The 19,564-nt window shown below is 44.6% G+C and overlaps 1 long non-coding RNA gene across 9 annotated transcripts in view; it reads right to left on the bottom strand.

Annotated features, from left to right (window-relative positions):
• Nucleotides 1-15,612: 15,612 nt before the first annotated feature.
• LOC140191134 (uncharacterized) overlaps nucleotides 15,613-19,564 on the bottom strand; it is an 89,419-nt gene continuing 85,467 nt past the window's right edge. For 8 of the 9 annotated variants that reach the window (XR_011883756.1, XR_011883759.1, XR_011883755.1 and 5 more), the window contains one exon: nucleotides 15,613-17,020. This is a non-coding gene — a long non-coding RNA (uncharacterized lncRNA). Of the gene's footprint in view, nucleotides 17,024-19,564 lie in introns of all 9 variants that reach the window. The other variant, XR_011883754.1, reaches the window with a different exon arrangement.

The raw sequence follows: 19,564 nt of genomic DNA, 5'->3' as shown, positions 1-19,564 counted from the left end.
CCCCAGTCTATGACAGAGGATTCCACAGATTTACTACTCTCTGCTAAAAAATTCCATCCTTACCTCTGTTCTAAAAGGTTGCCCCTCAATCTTGAGGCTGTTTCCTCTAGTTCTGGATATCCCCACCACTGGAAACATTCTCTCCACATCCACCTTATCTAGTCCTTTCAACATTAGGTAGGTTTCAATAAGATCCTCCAACATTCTTCTAAATCCCAATGAGTACAGGCCCAAAGCCGCCAAACGCTGCTCATATATTAACCCCTTCATTCCTGGAATCGTCCTCGTGAACCTCCCCTGGACTCTCTCCAATGACAAAACATGCTTTTTGAGATATGGGTCCCAAAACTGTTGACAATACTACAGGTGAAGCCTGATTGATGTTTTATAAAACCTCAGCATTGTCTCTTTGCTTTTATATTCTATTCCCCGGAAATAAATTTCAACATTGCATTTGCCTTCTTTACCACAAACTCAGCCTGTGAATGAACCTTCTGGGAGTCTTGCACGAGGACTCCTAAGTCCCTCTGCCCCTCTGATGTTTGAACCTTCTCCACATTTAGATAATAGTCTGCTCTATTGTTCCAAAATGACGCCGACGGTCTGATGAAGCTGCATAAGTTGGTCAGTGGCCGACTATGCTATTGAGTTCCGAACTGTGGTGCAAGACAGTGGCTGGAACAGGAAAGCCTTGGCCACTCGATACCCCCACGGACTCTGGAATGCCCTCACCTTGGGAGAGACAACAGGAGACTTAGAGGTCTTCATCAACCAGTCCATCACCTTAACAATCGCCTGGCAGAGCGTAAGAGGGACTATGTTACGAGGCTGAAGAGGACCAGCCCCAGCTCGGCTTCAATCCATTTGGTTCCACCGCCAAGTCTTGGACCATGACCAGCCTGTCTCCTGCTTGGGACTCAGTTGAGTCCATGTAGATCGGTTACATGAGGCTCTCTGCCGATGAGCGGTCCCTGCGTTGGACTTAAAGCTGCTGCTATTACTGCGGGGATGCAGGTCTCCAGCGGACTAAATGTTCAAAACTACAGCCACCCGGAGAACTGCTAAGACCATCCAGGATCAGGAGGGCTATGACGGTAGCAGTCACTACTTCCAATCGCACCGATTCTGGTTTCATTCTGAAGGCAGAGTTCACCTGGAGTAAGAACTTAAGGCAGATGAAGGCTTTTATGGACTCCGGGACAGCGGATAATTTTCTAGATTAACAACTGCCTGCCAGTTTGACATATGACTGCGAGAATTGAGCCAACCCACACCCGCAACTGTCTTGGATGGCTGCACGTTAGGTTCCGGGCAGATCCAGCTACAGACAGTGCATCTGCAGATGAGGATAGGGGATCATGTGGAAGACATCAGTGACTTACCACTCATACCCCTGACCCTCGGGTATCCTTGGCTGTCCCAGCAGAACCCATCCATGGACTGGAGGGAAGGGAGAATCATTGCTTGGTCCAGTCATTGTAAGGGGGTATGTTTGCAGCATGGTATTCCAACCCCCAGACTTTCTTGAGACCAACAACCAGCAAGGGGACAACTTCAGTGCAAGGCAACCCAAAGTCTAAGGGATCCAGCCCCTAGGTCCCAACTAAAGGGAAGACTGCTATATGCAGACACTTGGAGCCTGTTTCTGGGGTGCAAGGACCATGTGTGATAGCTCATTGCAGTCACCTGAGGACACAACAGAGTCTAGTGAACTGAGGGAGGAGACTTGGAATTCGGTCGAACCACCCTGCCACCTAAGGAGCCTCAGGAGTCGTCCTTGAAGGATGGTTCAAAAGATCTTGCAACACACAGGCCAGTCAAATATATTTCTGTATATAAGAACTTTAAGAGGTCATTAGCAAGGGAAAGGCCTTGACTCTTCCATCATACTGATCCTATGACTGTGCTATAGATCCGCTGTGAGGTCAATTATATGCATTCTCTGGTCCAGAGAGAAGAGCAATGGAAGAATATGTAAAAGAGGCTCTTGCTATGGGATTTAATCAGCTTTCCACCTAACCAGCTAGTGCAGGCTTCTTCTTCATACGATAGAAGGATGAGAGCCTGCAGCCATGTATTGATTATAGAGGAATAATCTGCATAACAGCCAAGGATTGTTACTCATGAATACTGCCTTTGAGATTATCCAAAGGGCAAGAGTATTCATCAAGCTAGATTTACGGATTGCATATAATCTGGTTCATATAACGGAAGACAATGAGTAAAAGGCTGCATTCAATACCCCGACAGGGCATTACGAGTACCTGGTAATACCCTTAGGCCTTGCCAACGCTGCAGCAGATTTTCAGGCCTTTATTATCGACGTGCTCCGGGTACTCTCCATAAATATGCCTTTGTCAACTTGGATAATATTCTAATCTCCTCAAAGCCCATGGAGCACATCACTATCAAAGATATTTTAAAGAGGCTTCTAGACCATGGACTAAATGTCAAGTTAGAGAAGTTCGAAGTTCACTACTTCATTTTTGGGTTCCATCATCTCCCATGGCCATCTCAAGATGGATCCTATGAAGGCCTAAGCAGTCAGAGGTTGACCACAACCAAACAAGTCAAACAAGTCCAATGATTCTTGGGGTTTGCTAACTTTTACCAAAAGTTCATCAGGAGCTTCAGCTCAGTGGCAACTCAGCTGATAGCTCTAACCAAGAGATCCATGGGCCCCTTTGTCTGGAGTAGTAAAGCAGATGCTGCATTTGTAGAGCTTAATCAGTGGTCCACATCAACTCCTATCTTGGGTTCACCTACCCCGGACCTTCCCTTTATCATGGAGTTGGATGCCTCTGACATCAGATTGGAAGCACTTTTGTCTCAACAGTCACTTTCAGACAGTAAACTGCACCTGTGTGCATTCTTCTCCAGGCAGCTGTCCACAGCAGTAAGAAACGATGACATTCGTAATAGAGAACTGCTCGTGGTCAAGTTGGGTCTGGAGGAATGGTGTCATTGGCTTGAGGGGTCAGGAACTCTTTTATTGTCTGGACAGACTGCAAAAATCTGGCTTATATTTAGGAGGCCAAGAGAATGAATTCCAGGCAAGCCTGGTGGTCTCAGTTCTTCGGCCTTTTGAACTTTGTTCTGACCTATCATCTGGGATCAAAGAATGGAAAACCAGATGCCTTGTCTTGTCAGTTCGACGAACCCAAAGGAGAGGAGCAACTTACCACCATTTTGGCCCAAGTGAAGGTGATAGTGCCAATCCATTGGGGAATTGACGAGCATGTTCACAAGGCCCAGGCACAAGGGGAGACTTCTATGGACAGTCCTGCAGGTTGACTGTTTGTCCACCAGGTCACAGGTACACAAGTGGGGATATTCATCAAGAATGACTGATCACCCAGGGATTGCCAGGACCCTCGAATTCATCAAGAGATGGTCCGGAATGGTGAAAGACGTTCGACAATATATACAGGTATGCGAGGTCTGCGCCTGGGTAAAGAGCCCCATACCCAACCTCTAGGTCTCCTCCATTCTCTCCCTGTGCCAGACAGACCATGGGCGCACATCTCTACGGACTTTGTCATGGGTCTTCCACCTTCTGGGGTGAAGAATGTCATCATGGTAATTGTTGATCAAGTTTCAAAGACCTCCAGATTCATTGCCTTGGACAAGTTACCATGTGCAGCAGAGATGACTGAAATTGTCCTGGGCCAGGTCTTCAGAGTCATTGGTTTTCAGGTGTTTGTAGTCACAGATCATGGTCCACAATTCACACCATGTTTCTGGAGGGCATTTTGCAAGCTGATTAGGGCAACAGCAAGACTTTGCTCTGGATTTCACCCACAGTCCAATGGCCTGACAGAGCGGGTGAACCAAGTTATGGAATGCACCCATCATTCTTTGCATCATCAATGAGGAAGGGAGAGGTTCTGGAGGATTGGAGGGTTGCAGATATTGTTCCATTATTCAAGAAAGGGAGTAGAGATAGCCCAGGAAATTATAGACCAGTGAGTCTTACTTCAGTGGTTGGTAAGTTGATGGAGAAGATCCCGAGGGACAGGATTTATGAACATTTGGAGAGGCATAATATAATTAGGAATAGTCAACATGGCTTTGTCAAAGGCAGGTTGTGCCTTATGAGCCTGATTGAATTTTTTGAGGATGTGACTAAGCACATTGATGAAGGTAGAGCAGCATACGTAGTGTATATGGATTTCAGCAAGGCATTTGATAAGGTACCCCATGCAAGGCTTATTGAGAAAGTAAGGAGGCATGGGATCCAAGGGAACCTTGCTTTGTGGATCTAGAATTGGCTTGCCCACAGAAGATAAGAAGTGGTTGTAGATGGGTCAAATTCTACATTGGAGGTTGGTGACAAGTGGTGTGCCTCAGGGATCTGTTCTGGGGCCTGTTCTCTTCGTGATTTTTATAGATGACCTGGATAAGGAAGTGAAGGGATGGTTTAGTAGATTTGCTGATGACACAAAGGTTGGGGGTGTTGTGGATAGTGTGGAGGGCTGTCAGAGTTTACAGTGGGACATCAATAGGATACGAAACTGGACTGAGAAGTAGCAGATGGAGTTCAACCCAGATAAGTGTGAGGTGGTTCATTTTAGTAGGTCAAATATGATGGCAGAATATAGTACTAATGGTAAGACTCTTGGCAGTGTGGAAGATCAGAGGGATCTTGGGGTCCGAGACCACAGGACACTCAAAGCTGCTGCGCAGGTTGACTCTATGGTTAAGAAAGCATACGGTGCTTTGGCCTTCATCAACCATGGGATTGAGCTCAAGAGCCAAGAGGTAATGTTACAGGTAATAGGTAATAAGACCCTGGTCAGACCCCACTTGGAGTACTGTGCTCAGTTCTGGTCACCTCACTACAGGAAGGATGTGGAAACTATAGAAAGGGTGCAGAGGAGATTTACAAGGATGTTGCTGGAATTGGGGAGCATGCCTTACGAGAATAGATTGAGTGAACTTGGCTTTTTCTCCTTGGAGTGACAGAGGATGAGAGGTGACCTGATGGAGGTGTACAAGATGATGAGAGGCATTGATCATTGGATAGTCATCAGAGATTTTTTCCCAGGGCTGAAGTGGCTAATATGAGAAGGCACAGTTTTCAAGTGCTTGGAAGTAGGTACAGAGGGGTTTTTTATGCAGAGAGTGGTGAGTGCGTGGAATGGGCTGCCAGCAGTGGTGGTGGAGGCGGATACAATAGAGTCTTTTAAGAGGCTCCTGGACAGGTACATGGAGGTTAGTAAAATAGAGGGCTATGTGTAACCCTAGGTAATTTCTAAAGTAAGTACATGTTTGACACAGCATTGTGGGCCATAGGGCCTGTATTGTGCTGTAGATTTTCTATGTTTCTATGCCTGGTCTCTGAAAGAGTGGTCACTTGATGTGGGCAGACATTGCCCACAACACTTTTCGGCATTCGGGGCACAGGATGTCTCCTTTCGAATGCTAATTTGTGCATTCTCTGCCACTCTTCCTTGAGCAGGAGGCCGAGGTTGAGGTTCCTGCTCAGGGTCTGATGCTGCAAGGAGAAATGGACTAGGGCAAGGGAGATTTTGTTAGCCTCTACCCAGAAAGCTGAATTAAAAGCTAACTGCAAGAGAAGACAGGAACCAGTTTTGCAGCCTGGGCAATGAGTCTGACTGTCAACTCAGGAATTGCCTTTCCGAGTGGAGCCTAGGAAATTGGTGCCCAAGTTCCTGGGGCCTTCAAGGTTCTCAAAAAAAGTAAACCAAGTGACTTACACTTTGCAGCTCCTCAAGATCCTCAAGATCAATCTCACTTTCCACACTTCCAAATTAAAACCTGCGAGTACCAGTCCTTTAGCCCGGCCGCCATCAGCCCCACAGTCACCCACATTTGTTGATGGGAGACAGGTTACTCTGAAAAAAGAATTCTAGATTTGTGAACTATTTGGGGTGTTTGGCAGTTTCTCATGGACTGGGTGGGATTCGGACCTGAGGAATGGTGCTGGGTTCCTGAGAGGGACATCTTAGATCTGGTTCTCATCCATGGCTACCATCATTATCTCTCTGAGCAGCCAGGGCAGTCAGGAATCGGCCATAGGGGATGGTGTCCTGTTAGGACGTGCATCCAATCACGTCAGCTTCTGGCATCCAGGCACTTGAACTCTCTGGAATATGGATAGCTGGCACGACAGCTTCAAGGGTTCAGGAACCCCGCTAATGGGAACCATGCTTTGGACGCCAAGTATTGAGTATTTGAACTGAGGTTTGGTGCTCAATCGTAAGCCCAACTAGAGATATCGTCTAGCATTTTGGTTTTGCTTAGTTCTCGTTTCAGCTTTGTACCACATCTCGATCCCAGCCTCGGATACTCTAGTTCTTGAGTCAAAGCCATCCTTGTCGAGATATCTCGTCACAGAAAGGTTAATTAGGTGAAAATGTTTTTCCCTGTGGAGCGCAGGAGAATGAGGGGAGATTTAGCAAAGGTATACAAAATTATGAGGGGTATAGATAGGATAAATGCAAGTAGGCTTTTTCCACTGAGGTTGGGTAAGACTAGAACTAGAGATTCTAAGTTAAGGGTGAAAGGTGAAATGTCAGAGATTTGTCAGAGAAATGTGAGATGTGGAATGAGTTGCCAGGTGAAGTGCTGGATGTGAGTTCATTTTCAACATTTAAGAGAGGTTTGGATAAGTATGTAAATGGAATGGTGCAGAGATGGGACTAGGTAGAAGATCGGGTCAGCATGGACTGGATGGGCCAAAGGACTGTTTTGTGTCGCAGTCTCTAAGACTGTATGGTCCTAATCACAAAACATGTGACTGCAGCCCATAGTTCTGATTCCAGGACAGGTTTAAATTCTGTACATTAAACCCAATAAAATTCGAACTGACTCATTATTCCCCACGCCAGATGAAATTTTACTGGCCTTACCCTGTGTATGTAGTTGTATTTATTCATAACTGAGATGAGGCAATACCAGTGTTTATTGTATGTCATTACCTGCCGCTGAGCTAAGTGGATGTTAGGAATGAATCACAATGGGGCTGGAATCACATAAACTAGACAGGTAGATTTAGTGAGTGTTAATGAACTATTCCCCACCGGGAAGTTAGCAGACATCAGTGACCACAGTTTACAACAATTCAGTAGCTTTATGGTTACTGTTACTGAGGTCAGTTTCTTTTAAACAAAAATCCAGATTTATTTTACCACTTGCATTTAAGTTCCACAGCTGCTGAGCTGGGATTCAAACTCACGGCACTCGATCAATGGTTTAGAACTCCGGCTGTTGGCCTGGTAGCCTAACTGTGGCACTACCACATCCCTAAATTCTGGAACCCACAGTATTGCAGTCACCATCGAATGCTATCCTGGTTGGTCGCATGAAATGTTGTAACACCAGCTTGTTGACCACTGCTTCTGGTAGTAAAGTCGCTGGAAGGTGAGCTTACCACAGCATTGTTACCGTAGAACACTGAGTGCTCCCAACCAGGGAGAAAGGTCCAAGCCGTTAGGCTGTGGCGTTAGCATAGCAGTTAGTATAAAGCTTTACAGTGCCACCAATCAGAAGGTTGGGGTTTAGTTTCTGGTTGCTGTCTGTAACAAGTTTGTGTGCTAAATGTGGGTTTCCTTTGGGTGCTCTGGTTTCCTCCCAAAGATGTATGGGTTGGGGTTAGTAAGTTGTGGGCATGCTACGTTGGTGCCAGAAGCAGGCGACACTGCACGTCCTCGGACTGTGCTGGTCATTGACACAAATGACATATTTCACTGTGTTTTTCAATTTCACATGTATGAAATAAGACTAATCTTTACACTTTCATTAATTATTAGCTGTGTCAGAAAGGGCGCTGTAGCCAATCACATTGTGGTCTTTTGATACCTCAGGTGTGGTATTGGAGACTGGAACTCATTGGTAATTAATGCTTGCCTTCAGAGTGAAGACCACCTCTGGTGAAACAGAGAAAAGTAACTGGTTTTCTTCTCTTGATTCTCCTGTGACCAGGACTTTTGATAGGCTTCTTCTGCATTGTCTCTCCTTGTCATCACCTTGATTTCTCCATCCAGTTACTGATCAATCTCTGCCCCAGGAGGTTTTTAGGCAACCAGATGGATGCCAACAAATCCATCTGGTTTGTATTTGGAGTCAGTTTGATGGGAAGATCTGTCTTTTGCCACTCCATGCCTTTCCTTATTTTTTTTTCATCTGAAAACTGCTAACTTTTATGATCTGTTGCAATCCAGCCCATCTGCCTCTCATTAATCAGACATCAGTCAAACCATCAGCCCTACACGCACTCTGCAAAATAATCAAAATGGCATTCTCTCCTAATAAAATAATATATCATAGGTCTTAAATCTCAATATGAAAAAGTGAGTTTAACATGAGAAATCCAAGAGTTAGAAGGCAATTAACCAAACAGAGATCTTGCAGAAAGACAAGGCAATGTCTTTTGCAAAAGGAAATTTTCTTTGGTTTTATTTTCCTTAACCCGCTGGGTTTTTCCAGCATTTTCTCCTTCCATCTATCCATCATTCCATCTAATCGATCTATCTGTCTATTTGTCTATCTATGTCCACCTTCATTAGTCAGGGAACTGAGTTCAAGATGCACGAGGTAATGTAGCAGCTGAATAAAACCTGGTTGGACTGCTCTTGAAGTACTATGTCCATTTATGTTCATTATAGGAAGTTTTGGAGTGGGTGCAGAGGAGATTTACCAGGATGCTGTCTGGATTGGAAAGCATATCTTATGGAGATAGGATGAATGAGCTGGGGCTTTTCTTTTTGGAGCAAAGGAGGATAAGTATATGGTGCTACACTGTTCTATGTTCTATGTTAAGATGCTCCATCCTCTCATTATCCCTCCTTCTCCCTTTCCACCCATTCCGCCCTTCTAAAGATTGTGGGAGAGAAAGGCTGGATTAAATTTGACGTAGGTTCTATGTTCTATAATCTTGACCAAGGCCTCTGATGAACTGCGGTACTCACTAAGTACCTTTGAAACCAATTCCTGTTCCTGTAGACAGAAGTTTTAGAATTTAACAGGTTAGAAGCCATTGCCATTGCAGTAAGTCTTTTACAACATGAGGATGAAATCACTGACACTTGTGTATATTTTTAGCCAAATAAAGAAAGCCAACAACACCTGACTTTGTATTAATGACAAACTGAAATTTTGCATCTAATTTATTTATTTATTTATTTATTCCTGTCATGAACTGTGTAAATAATAAAATAGTTTGCAATTTCTTTCAAAACGTCCCTGGGGCATATCTCTGTTTGATCTCATGTCTGAACATCATTGATTGACCTGTTGCCTCTTCTTTTTTGGCTGCATGTTTAGTCCGGAGAACATGGGTTGAGCTGAACAGCCTAGCATGCAAATGTTGATCACAGAATGTGCCAGAAGAGAATCAGTCTATTAATCAACAGGACTGCATTGACACTTCTCTGTACAGGAGCCTCCTCATTGAATTCTGTGCTTCTCCTTTGAAGCCCTTCCAGGATCGAGAATCTTTTTGAAATAACCAATGACTTTCAACTTTGACAATATTGCCTGGAACATAGAACATTACAGCACAGTTTGTTGTTTTAACCTACTCTAAGGTCAATCTAACTCCTCCCTTCCACATAGCCCTCCACTTTTGTTTCATCCATGTGCCTATCCAAGAGTTTCTTAAATGTCCCTGATATACCTGCCTTTATCACCACCCCTGGCAGGGTATTCCATGCAACTACCACTCTCTGTGTAAAGAACCTACCTCTGGCATTCCCCCTATATTTTCCTCCAATCATCTTAAAATTGCACCTCCTTGTATTAAGGGAAAGTTCCCTGGCTGTAAACTGGATGTTGTGATGGATCCACCCACTCTGCTCATCCAAAACGCGGCTGCATAAATGGCTAAAATCCAGCATATTAGGGTAGGTGATGCCCAGGAATTGTGGGCCCTTGATACGGTCCCTGATACTTTGCTGTTTACTAATCAAAGAGGAGCACCTATCTCCTCTTAATTTAACACCTCCCCCCTTCCCCCAGAGAGCCATACAACAACACTAGAATGGGTGGAGCATTGGCTGATCGGCAGAAAACAGAGAGTGGGAACAAAAGGATCCTATTCTGGCTGGCTGTCGGTTACCAGTGGAGTTCCACAGGGACCGCTGCTTTTTACAATGTATTTCAATGATTTGGACTACTTTGTCACATGGTGTGAGCAGAATTATCTGCAGCTTAATGTGAAAAAGACTAAGGAGCTGGTGGTAGACCTGAGGAGGCACCGGTGACCCCTGTTTCCATCCAGGGGGTCAGTGTGGACATGGTGGAGGATTACAAATACCTGGGGGTACGAATTGACAATAAACTGGACTGGTCAAAGAACACTGAGGGTCAGAGCTGTCTCTATTTCCTGAGGAGACTGAGGTCCTTTAACATCTGCCGGATGATGCTGAGGATGTTCTACGAGTCTGTGGTGGCCAGTGCTATCATGTTTGCTGTTGTGTGCTGGGGCAGCAGGCTGAGAGTAACAGACATCAGCAGAATCAACAAACTCATTCATAAGGCCAGTGATGTTGTGGGGATGGAACTGGACTCTCTCACGGTGGTGTCTGAAAAAAGGACGCTGTCCAAGTTGCATGCCATCTTGGACAATGTCTCCCATCCACTACATAATGTACTGGTTGGGCACAGGAGTACATTCAGCCAGAGACTCATTCCTCCAAGATGCAACACAGAGCGTCATAGGAAGTCATTCCTGCCTGTGGCCATCAAACATTACAACTCCTCCCTTGGAGGGTCAGACACCCTGAGCCAATAGGCTGATCCTGGACTTATTTCCTGGCATAATTTACATATTACTATTTAATTATTTATGGTGCAACTGTAACGAAAACCAATTTCCCTCGGGATCAATAAAGTATGACTATGACTATGAATATGACTATGGATTAATGGATTTGTGGCTAAATTTGCCGATGATACAAAAATAGGTGGAGGAGCGGATAGTGTTGAAGAAATAGAGAGCCTGCAGAGAGACTTAGATAGTTTAGGGGAATGAGCAAAGAAGTGGCAAATGAAATACAAGCAATACACACAAAAAATATGCTGGTGAACGCAGCAGGCCAGGCAGCATCTATAGGAAGAGGTACAGTCGAAGTTTTGGGCCGAGACCCTTCGTCAGGACTAACTGAAAGAAGAGATAGTAAGAGATTTGAAAGTGGGAGGGGGAGAGAGAGATCCAAAATGATAGGAGAAGACAGGAGGGGGAGGGATGGAGCCAAGAGCTGGAAAGTTGTTTGGCAAAAGGGATATGAGAGGATCATGGAACAGGAGGCCCAGGGAGAAAGAAAGGGGGAGGGGGGGAAACCCAGAGGATGGACAAGGAGTTGTAGTGAGAGGGACAGAGGGAGAAAAAAGAGAGAAAAAAAGGGGGAAAGAGAATAATAAATAAATAAACAAACAAACAAACAAATAAATAAATAAGGGATGGGGTACAAAGGGGAGGTGGGGGCATTATTAGAAGTTAGAGAAGTTGATGTTCATGCCATCAGGTTGGAGGCTACCCAGCCGGAATACAAGGTGTTGTTCCTCCAACCTGAGTGTGGCTTCATCTTGACAGTAGAGGAGGCCGTGGATAGACATATCAGAATGGGAATGGGACGTGGAATTAAAATGTGTGGCCACTGGGAGATCCTGCTTTCTCTGCCGGACAGAGCGTAGGTGTTCAGCAAAGTGGTCTCCCAGTCTACGTCGGGTCTCGCCAATATATAAAAGGCCGCATCGGGAGCACCGGACGCAGTATATTACCCCAGCCGACTCACAGGTGAAGTGTCGCCTCACCTGGAAGGACTGTTTGGGGCCCTGAATGGTGGTAAGGGAGGAAGTGTAAGGGCATGTGTAGCACTTGTTCCGCTTACAAGGATAAGTGCCAGGAGGGAGATCGGTGGGGAGGGATTTGGGGGGGGGGGGGAGAGAGGGGGGACGAATGGACAAGGGAGTTGCGTAGGGAGCGATCCCTGCGAAAGCAGAGAGACGGGGGGGGGGGGGACGGAAAGATGTGCTTAGTTGTGGGATCCTGTTGGAGGTGGTGGAAGTTACGGAGAATTATATGTTGGATCCGGAGGCTGGTGGGGTGGTAGGTGAGGACAAGGGGAACCCCTAGGGCCCCAGACAATCCTTCCAGGTGAGGCGACACTTCACCTGTGAGTTGGCTGGGGTGATATACTGCGTCCGGTGCTCCCAATGCGGCCTTCTATATATTGGCGAGACTCGACGCAGGCTGGGAGACCATTTCGCTGAACACCTACGCTCTGTCTACCAGAGAAAGCAGGATCTCCCAGTGGCCACACATTTTAATTCTATGTCCCATTCCCATTCTGATATGTCTATCCACGGCCTCCTCTACTGTCAAGATGAAGCCAGACTCAGGTTGGAGGAACAACGCTTTACATTCTGTCTGGGTAGCCTCCAACCTGATGGCATGAACATTGACTTCGCTAACTTCAGTTAAGGCCCCTCCTCCCCTTCGTACCCCATCCATTATTTATTTATTTATTATTTTTTCTCTTCCCCCCCTTTTTCCCCTCTCTTTTTTCTGCCTCTGTCCCTCTCACTATAACTCCTTGCCCATCCTCTGGGTTTTTCTCCCTCCCTCCCTCTTTCTTTCTCCCTAGGCCTCCTGTCCCATGATACTCTCCCTTCTCCAGTCTTGAATCCCTTTTGCCAATCACCTGTCCAGCTCTTGGCTCCATCCCTCCCCCTCCTGTCTCCTCCTATCATTTCGGATCTCCCCCTCCCCCTCCCACTTTCAAATCTCTTACTAGCTCTTCTTTCAGTTAGTCCTGATGAAGGGTCTCGGCCCAAAACATCAACTGTACCTCTTCCTATAGATACTGCCTGGTCTGCTGCGTTCACCAGCAACTTTTTTTGTGTGTGTTGCTTGAATTTCCAGCATCTGCTGATCTCTTCATGTTTGCGAAATGAAATACAATGTTGGAAAGTGTATGGTCATGCACTTTGGTGGAAGAAATAAATGAGCAGACTATCATTTAGATGGGAAGAAAATTCAAAATGCAGAGATGCAAAGCAACTTGGGAGTCCTTGTGCAGGATACCCTAAAGGTTAACCTTCAGGTTGAGTCAGTGGTGAAGAAGGCAATGTTGACATTCATTTCTAGTGATATAGAATATAAGAGCAGGGATGTTTTGAGGCTCTATAAAGCACTCGTGAGACCACACTTGCGTGCAGTTTTGGGCTCTTTATTTTAGAAAAGATATACTGACATTGGAGAGGGTTCAGAGATGATTCACGAGAATGATTCCAGGAATCAAAGGGTTACCATATGAGGAATGTCTGGCAGCTCTTGGTCTGTATTCCCTGGAGTTCAGGAGAATGGGGGTGAGGGGGGGGGGAATCTTATAGAAACATTCTGAATGTTAAAAGGCCTGAACGGATTAGATATGGCAAAGTTATTTCCCATGGTAGGGGAGTCCAGGACAAGAAGGCACGACTTCAGGATTGAAGGACTTTAACTTAGAACAGAGATGTGGAAAAATTATTTTAGTCAGAGGGTGGTAAATCTGTGGAATTTGTTGCCATGAGCGGCTGTGGAGGCCAAGTCATTGGGTGCGTTTAAGGCAGAGATAGATAGGTTCTTGATTAGTCAGGGTATCCAAGGGTATGGGATGAAAGCAGGGGAATGGGGATGACTGGAGGAAATGGCTCAGCCCATGATTAAATGGCAGAGCAGACTTGATGGACCATATAGCCTACTTCTGCTTCTATATCTTATGGTCTTATGGTCTAACACATGTGTTGACTTCCATTGTGGAAACTGAGACTCAGGGAAGAGGGAGGCACTTCCCACATTCACTCAGAGAGACATCAAAGATCTGGGCAGTTGAAGTACAGGCCAGGAAGGGAATGTGGTTGAGCAGGATATCCAATGGTCACTGCAAGAAGATGTGGACAGGAAATGACGCCTGCACTTTGGTAGAAGAAATAAAGGCATAGCCTATTTTCTAAATGAGGGAACGAATTCAGAAATTAAAGTTACAAAAAACTTGGGAATCCTTGTGCAGGATTCTCTCAAGGTTAATTGGCAAGTTGAGTTGATGGTGAGGAAGGGAAATGCCATGTTAGCATTCATTTCCACAGTACTAGATTATAAATGCAAGAATGTAATGCCTAGGCTTTATAAGACCATATTTGGAGTATTGTATGTAGATTTGGGCTCTGTAACTAAGATGTGCTGACACTGGAGCGGGACCAGAGTAGGTTCAGGAGAATGTTCCCAGGAATTAAAGTATTAATTTATGAGGAGCATTTGAAGTCTCTGGGCCTGTATTCACTAGAGTTTAGAAGACCAAGGGAGGATCTCATTGAAATATACAGATTATTGAAAGGCCTAGAATCTCGAATCAAGTTGGAATCCCCTGGCTGAGCTAGAGTGGATGTTTCCAATAGTGGGAGGGACACCCTATGAAGGACATCACTTCAGAACAGAGGTGAGGAGGAATTTCTTCAGCCAGCAGGTGGTGAATCTGTGGAATTCATTGCCACAGACGGCTGCAGAGGCCAAGTCACTGGGTACACTTAAAGTGGAGTTTGTTAGGCTCTTTATTAGTAATGGTGTCAAAAGTTACAGGAAAAGACAGGAGAATGGAGTTTAGAGGGAAAATAAATTGAATGGCAGAACAGATTCGATGGGCAAATGGCCTAAATCTGGTCCTATCTCTTACAGTCATTTGGAGATGTCATTTGTAACGTATAATGCAATGGGTGAAAATATGCATCACATGTGCAGGGATGTTATCAGTTGCATGCTCAATATGTGGGCTGGCTTACCCATGCTTGATCTGGGGCAGAAGTGCACTCTCCAGTCTTGTGATTAGCAGTATTGTTGGGTTGATCTACACAATTTGAAGATTGCACAATCATGTCTAAAAAGCAGGTACCATGTGATTCAGTGTTTAGGCAAACCTTTACTATTTTTAATGGATTAGAATCAGAATCAGGCTTGGAATCATTGATATATACCGTGAAATTTGTTGCTTTGTGACAGCAGTACAGTGCAATACCTTAAAAATATTATTATAAATTACAATAAGAAATTAAAACAAGTAAGTGGTGCAAAAAGAGAACACATTAGTGAGGTAGTGTTCAATGGTCATGGACCATTCAGAAATTTGATGGTAGGAGGGAAGAAACTGTTCCTAAAACATTGAGAGTGTTCTTCAGGCCCCTGTACCTCTTCCCTGATATGAATGAGAAAAGAGGCATGTCTTAGATGGTGGGGTTCCTTTATGATAGATGCCAGTTTCATGAAGCATTGCCTTTTGAAGATGTATTCGATGGGAGGCTAGTGCCCGTGATGGGGCTGGCTTAGTATAGAACCATCTTTTCCCGATCCTGGTGGTGATGCAAACAGTGTGAATGCTCTCCACGGTACATCTGTGAACTTTCAGACTTGCCGGGCAAGCGTTTACAAAGGTATCCACTGTATAGGACAAAGATTTACAAAGGTACCACTGCGTGGATAAATTGTTCTTGACTTCAGACCCATTTGGCTGATCCTTCATTCTGAAGCCATTCCTCACAATTCTTAGATTCCTTACCCAGGAAAAATATCTTATCTGCATCTACCTTAAGAATTTTGCATCACTGATTGAGGTTGGAATTAGTTTATTGTTATCACATGTAACAAGATACAATGAAAAGTTTGTTCATACAGATCAATTTGTAGCACAGTGCATTTCACTGGAATAAGGCAAGGCAATTACAATGCAGAATAAAGTATAAAACTATCAAAAAACTAGAGCAATTCTACACTGCCATCATAGAGAGTATCCTCATGTCTGGGGTAAACAGGGACTGCTGCCAGTAATGAACCAATTGGATTAATGACGAATACATCTGGTTTACTGAGACTCTGTTGGGGAGGAAATTTGTCCATCTTACCTGGTCTTGTTTATTAGAATTGGAAATGGAATCAGTTTATAACTGTCACATATGTCAAGATACAGTGAAAAGCTTGTGAGTTCCTTAACAAGCATTGTCCAGGATATCTCCCGTCTGTTCCACAATCTCTTTGACCCCCTATCATCAGGCAGGAGGTTCCGTAGCATCAGGACAAGGACTGTTAGGATGGGAAACAGCTTCTTCCCCAAGTCCATGGGACTATTGCACTCTCTACTATCACCCAGATCTCATCACGTGTGAAATGCCAGTAGTATTATGCTGTTTACATTTTAACTTTACACTAAATGTCAATCTTCTGGAATATATTTTATGCTAATATAAATGGTAACCATTTATTTTGTGGTGATATTATTTTCTGTGTTGTGTGTGAGTTACCGTACATGTACTATGTTGTGCACGTTGGTCCAGAGGAATGTTGTTTTATTTACCTGTATATGGTGGAAGGTCATTAAATCTGAACTTGAAATACTGTTCATACTTATCAAATAGTTGCATGGCGCATTGAGGTGGAAGGCTGTAAAACAATAACTGAATGCAGATGCAGAGAAATTAGATACCCTTCCATTTTTCTAAGTTCCTGACTAATGCGTCAGATCATCCCAGGAGCTAATTTTGCTGCTCTGCTTCATTAATAAGCACATGTTTATTTAGATGTGGGAATCAAAGTTAAACACAATACTCCAGGCATGTTCCCACTGAGACCTTGTATAACTGCAGTAAGATATCTCTACTCTTGCACTCAAAGCCTCCAGCAATGACCCAACAGATAGATCATTTGCCCTGTTAATTGCTTGCTGAACCTACATGTTAGTGTAGAGTGAGCACAAGGACACTAACACTCCTTTGAACACCCCACCGTGTGAAAAAATGCTTGCAGAGTTATGTGCTAGAATGGGCATCCTCCATCTCCACTTCAGACTAGCTGTGGGGTCTTTTATATCCACCTGAGGGTAGCAGGCTCGGCCTCAGTTTAGCACCTCGGCTGGAAGCTGGTGCCTCTGACAGATCCATTCTCCCTCTGCTCTGCATCCGTACTCCGGACTGGCTTGTTCTCCGGTTACTAGAGCGGGTCTCGAACCCTTGGCTGAGGTAAGAGTGGGACCTGCTGAACACAATTAACTAAGAATGAACTTTATCCACCATTTATGTATTAGGAATTCACTGCAGTGTGTTGGCGCGGCATGCAACAGAAAGAACAACATTCAACCGTTATAAAAACTGAAGAATTATATAAAATAAAGTTAGAAATATAGAGATGCAATAAAATTTTAGAGATACATCTCAACATCCCTTTCATCCCAACAAGCCTATGCTGCCCCATTATACCTACTGTATGCTACCAATTAACCTACTAATCTGTACATCTTTGGAATGTGAGAAGAAACCTGTAGCATTTTGAGGAAACCCACATGGTCACAGGGGGAACATACAAATTCCTTATAGACAGTGGTGGAATTGAACCAGGATCGCTGGCTCTATAAAGCATTAAGTTATCTGCTACGTTACCGTGTGCTTACGTACAGTAAACAGCAGCATGTATTTACAATGTAAACAGCATTATAAAAAGTGGCTTAACGTGTTTACAGGGCAGTGCAGTGATAGGGGTAGTAGATAGAGTGAGGGTGGAGGGGTTGCTAACTAGAATGGTTGATCAGATTAACTGCCTGGGGAAAAAAACTTCTAAGATGTTGTGATGATTTTGTTTTAATAGCGCTGTAGCTTGTTCCAGAAGGGAGTTTTTAAAAAAGGCAGCTGCTGGGTAGGTAAAGAATTTCCCTTATGCAGAGACCATGTTGGTCATCCTTACATTTTGTTTGATTTTTCAACTTTTGTTTGACCAGTGGGCACACCTACTCTTTACATGAGTTACCCATGTGGCGGACTGCTCTATCAGATCTAAACACAAGGAAGTATGTAGATGCTGGAAATCCGGAGCAACACACATAAAATGCCGGGGGATCTCAGCAGGTCAGCAGCATCTATGGAGAGGAATAGACAGTCAACGTTTGGGGCTGATCCCCTTCTTCAGAAAGATTAATCTGTTTATTTTTTATCTAGAGTTACAGCACAGTAGCAGCCCCTTCCATCCCAGGGAGTCCATACTGCCCGCTTACACTCGTGACCAATTAATCTCCTAACATGTACGTCTTTGGCATGTGGGAGGGAACTGGGGCACCCAGAGGAAACCCACGCAGTCACATGGACAATGTAAAAACTTCTTATGGACAGTGGCAGAAATTAAACATTGATCTTCCGAACACTGGCACTGTAAATCACTGCAGTAATAGCCATTTTGACCACTTGGTGTTATAATGGACCTGTATTATCTGCGACCTTTACTTTAAAGTTGCATAGATACAGTACTTTATGGTTAGTTTATGTTTTTCTTGTGAATGCTGTTTATCTGATGCTGCTGCCTATAAGCTTTTCATTGCACCTGTGCATCTGTGTACTTGTGCAGATGACAATAAACTCAACTTTGACTTTTACTCTGATCCTATTTAAAACTCAAACACTTCTTTAGAACCCTCCATCCCTGCAGAGGTTTAAGCAATTCTTTGCTGCCACTTATTTTAAAGATTATATTAGATTTATCAGTCATTTGTCTCAAAAATCCTGAAGCTCATTGACAACAGTGCCCCTTCTGAACACAGCTAGCAACTAATGAAAGATTAAGGTCAACTTTGCTACATATACAAAAATGGAGGTTGATTGGTTCTTGATTAGTAAGGAGAGAAAGCAGGAAAATGGGATTGAGAGGGATAATAAATCAGCCATGATTAAAGGGCGGAGCAGACTTAATAGGCCGAATTTTGCTCCTATGGGACTGCATTACATACTACAACACCTCGACAACTCAGGAACTTCTGCGAGGGTCCTGTTTGTTGACTTCAGCTCAGCGTTCAACACCATCGTCCCAGAAATCCTCCACTCCAAACTCACCAAACTCACTGTCTCCCCCGCCATCTGTCAGTAGACCACAAGCTTCCTGACTGACAGGGTGCAGCAAGTGAGGCTGGGGAGCATCATTTCTAGCACCCGGACAATCAGTACCGGTGCCCCCCCAGGGATGTGTGCTCTCCCCACTGCTCTTCTCCCTTTACACTAATGACTGCACCTCACAGGATCCATCCTGAAGTTTGCAGACAACACAACTGTCATTGGCCTTATCTGAGATGGTGAGGAGTCTGCATAGAGATGGGTGGTGGAACGGCTGGCCCTCTGGTGTGGTCAGAACAATCTGGAGCTAAATACGCTGAAGACTGTGGAGATGACAGTGGACTTCAGGAGAGCCCCCCAATACTCCCCCCACTCACTATACTCAACAGTATTGTGTCTGCTGTGGAGACCTTCAGGTTTCTGGGTGTCACAATCTCCTAGGACCTGAAGTGGACACCCAACGCAGACACTCTTATCAAAAAGGCTCAGCAGAGGTTGTATTTCCTACGTCAGTTCAGGAAGTACAACCTGCCTCAGGAGCTGCTGATTCAATTCTATTCCGGAATAATCCAGTCTGTTCTCTGTTCGTCCATCACTGTCTGGTTTGGATCAGCTACCAAGCAAGACAAGAAGACAAAGAACCGTCAGGGCTGCGGAAAGGAGTATTGGTGTGAAGCTGCCCTTGATCCAGGATTTACATGCATCT

Source organism: Mobula birostris, chromosome 32, assembly GCF_030028105.1.
Source record: "Mobula birostris isolate sMobBir1 chromosome 32, sMobBir1.hap1, whole genome shotgun sequence".
NCBI classification, from domain to species: domain Eukaryota; kingdom Metazoa; phylum Chordata; class Chondrichthyes; order Myliobatiformes; family Myliobatidae; genus Mobula; species Mobula birostris.
Note: the sequence above shows the minus strand (reverse complement) of the source record. Positions and strands in the feature narration are given on the sequence as shown.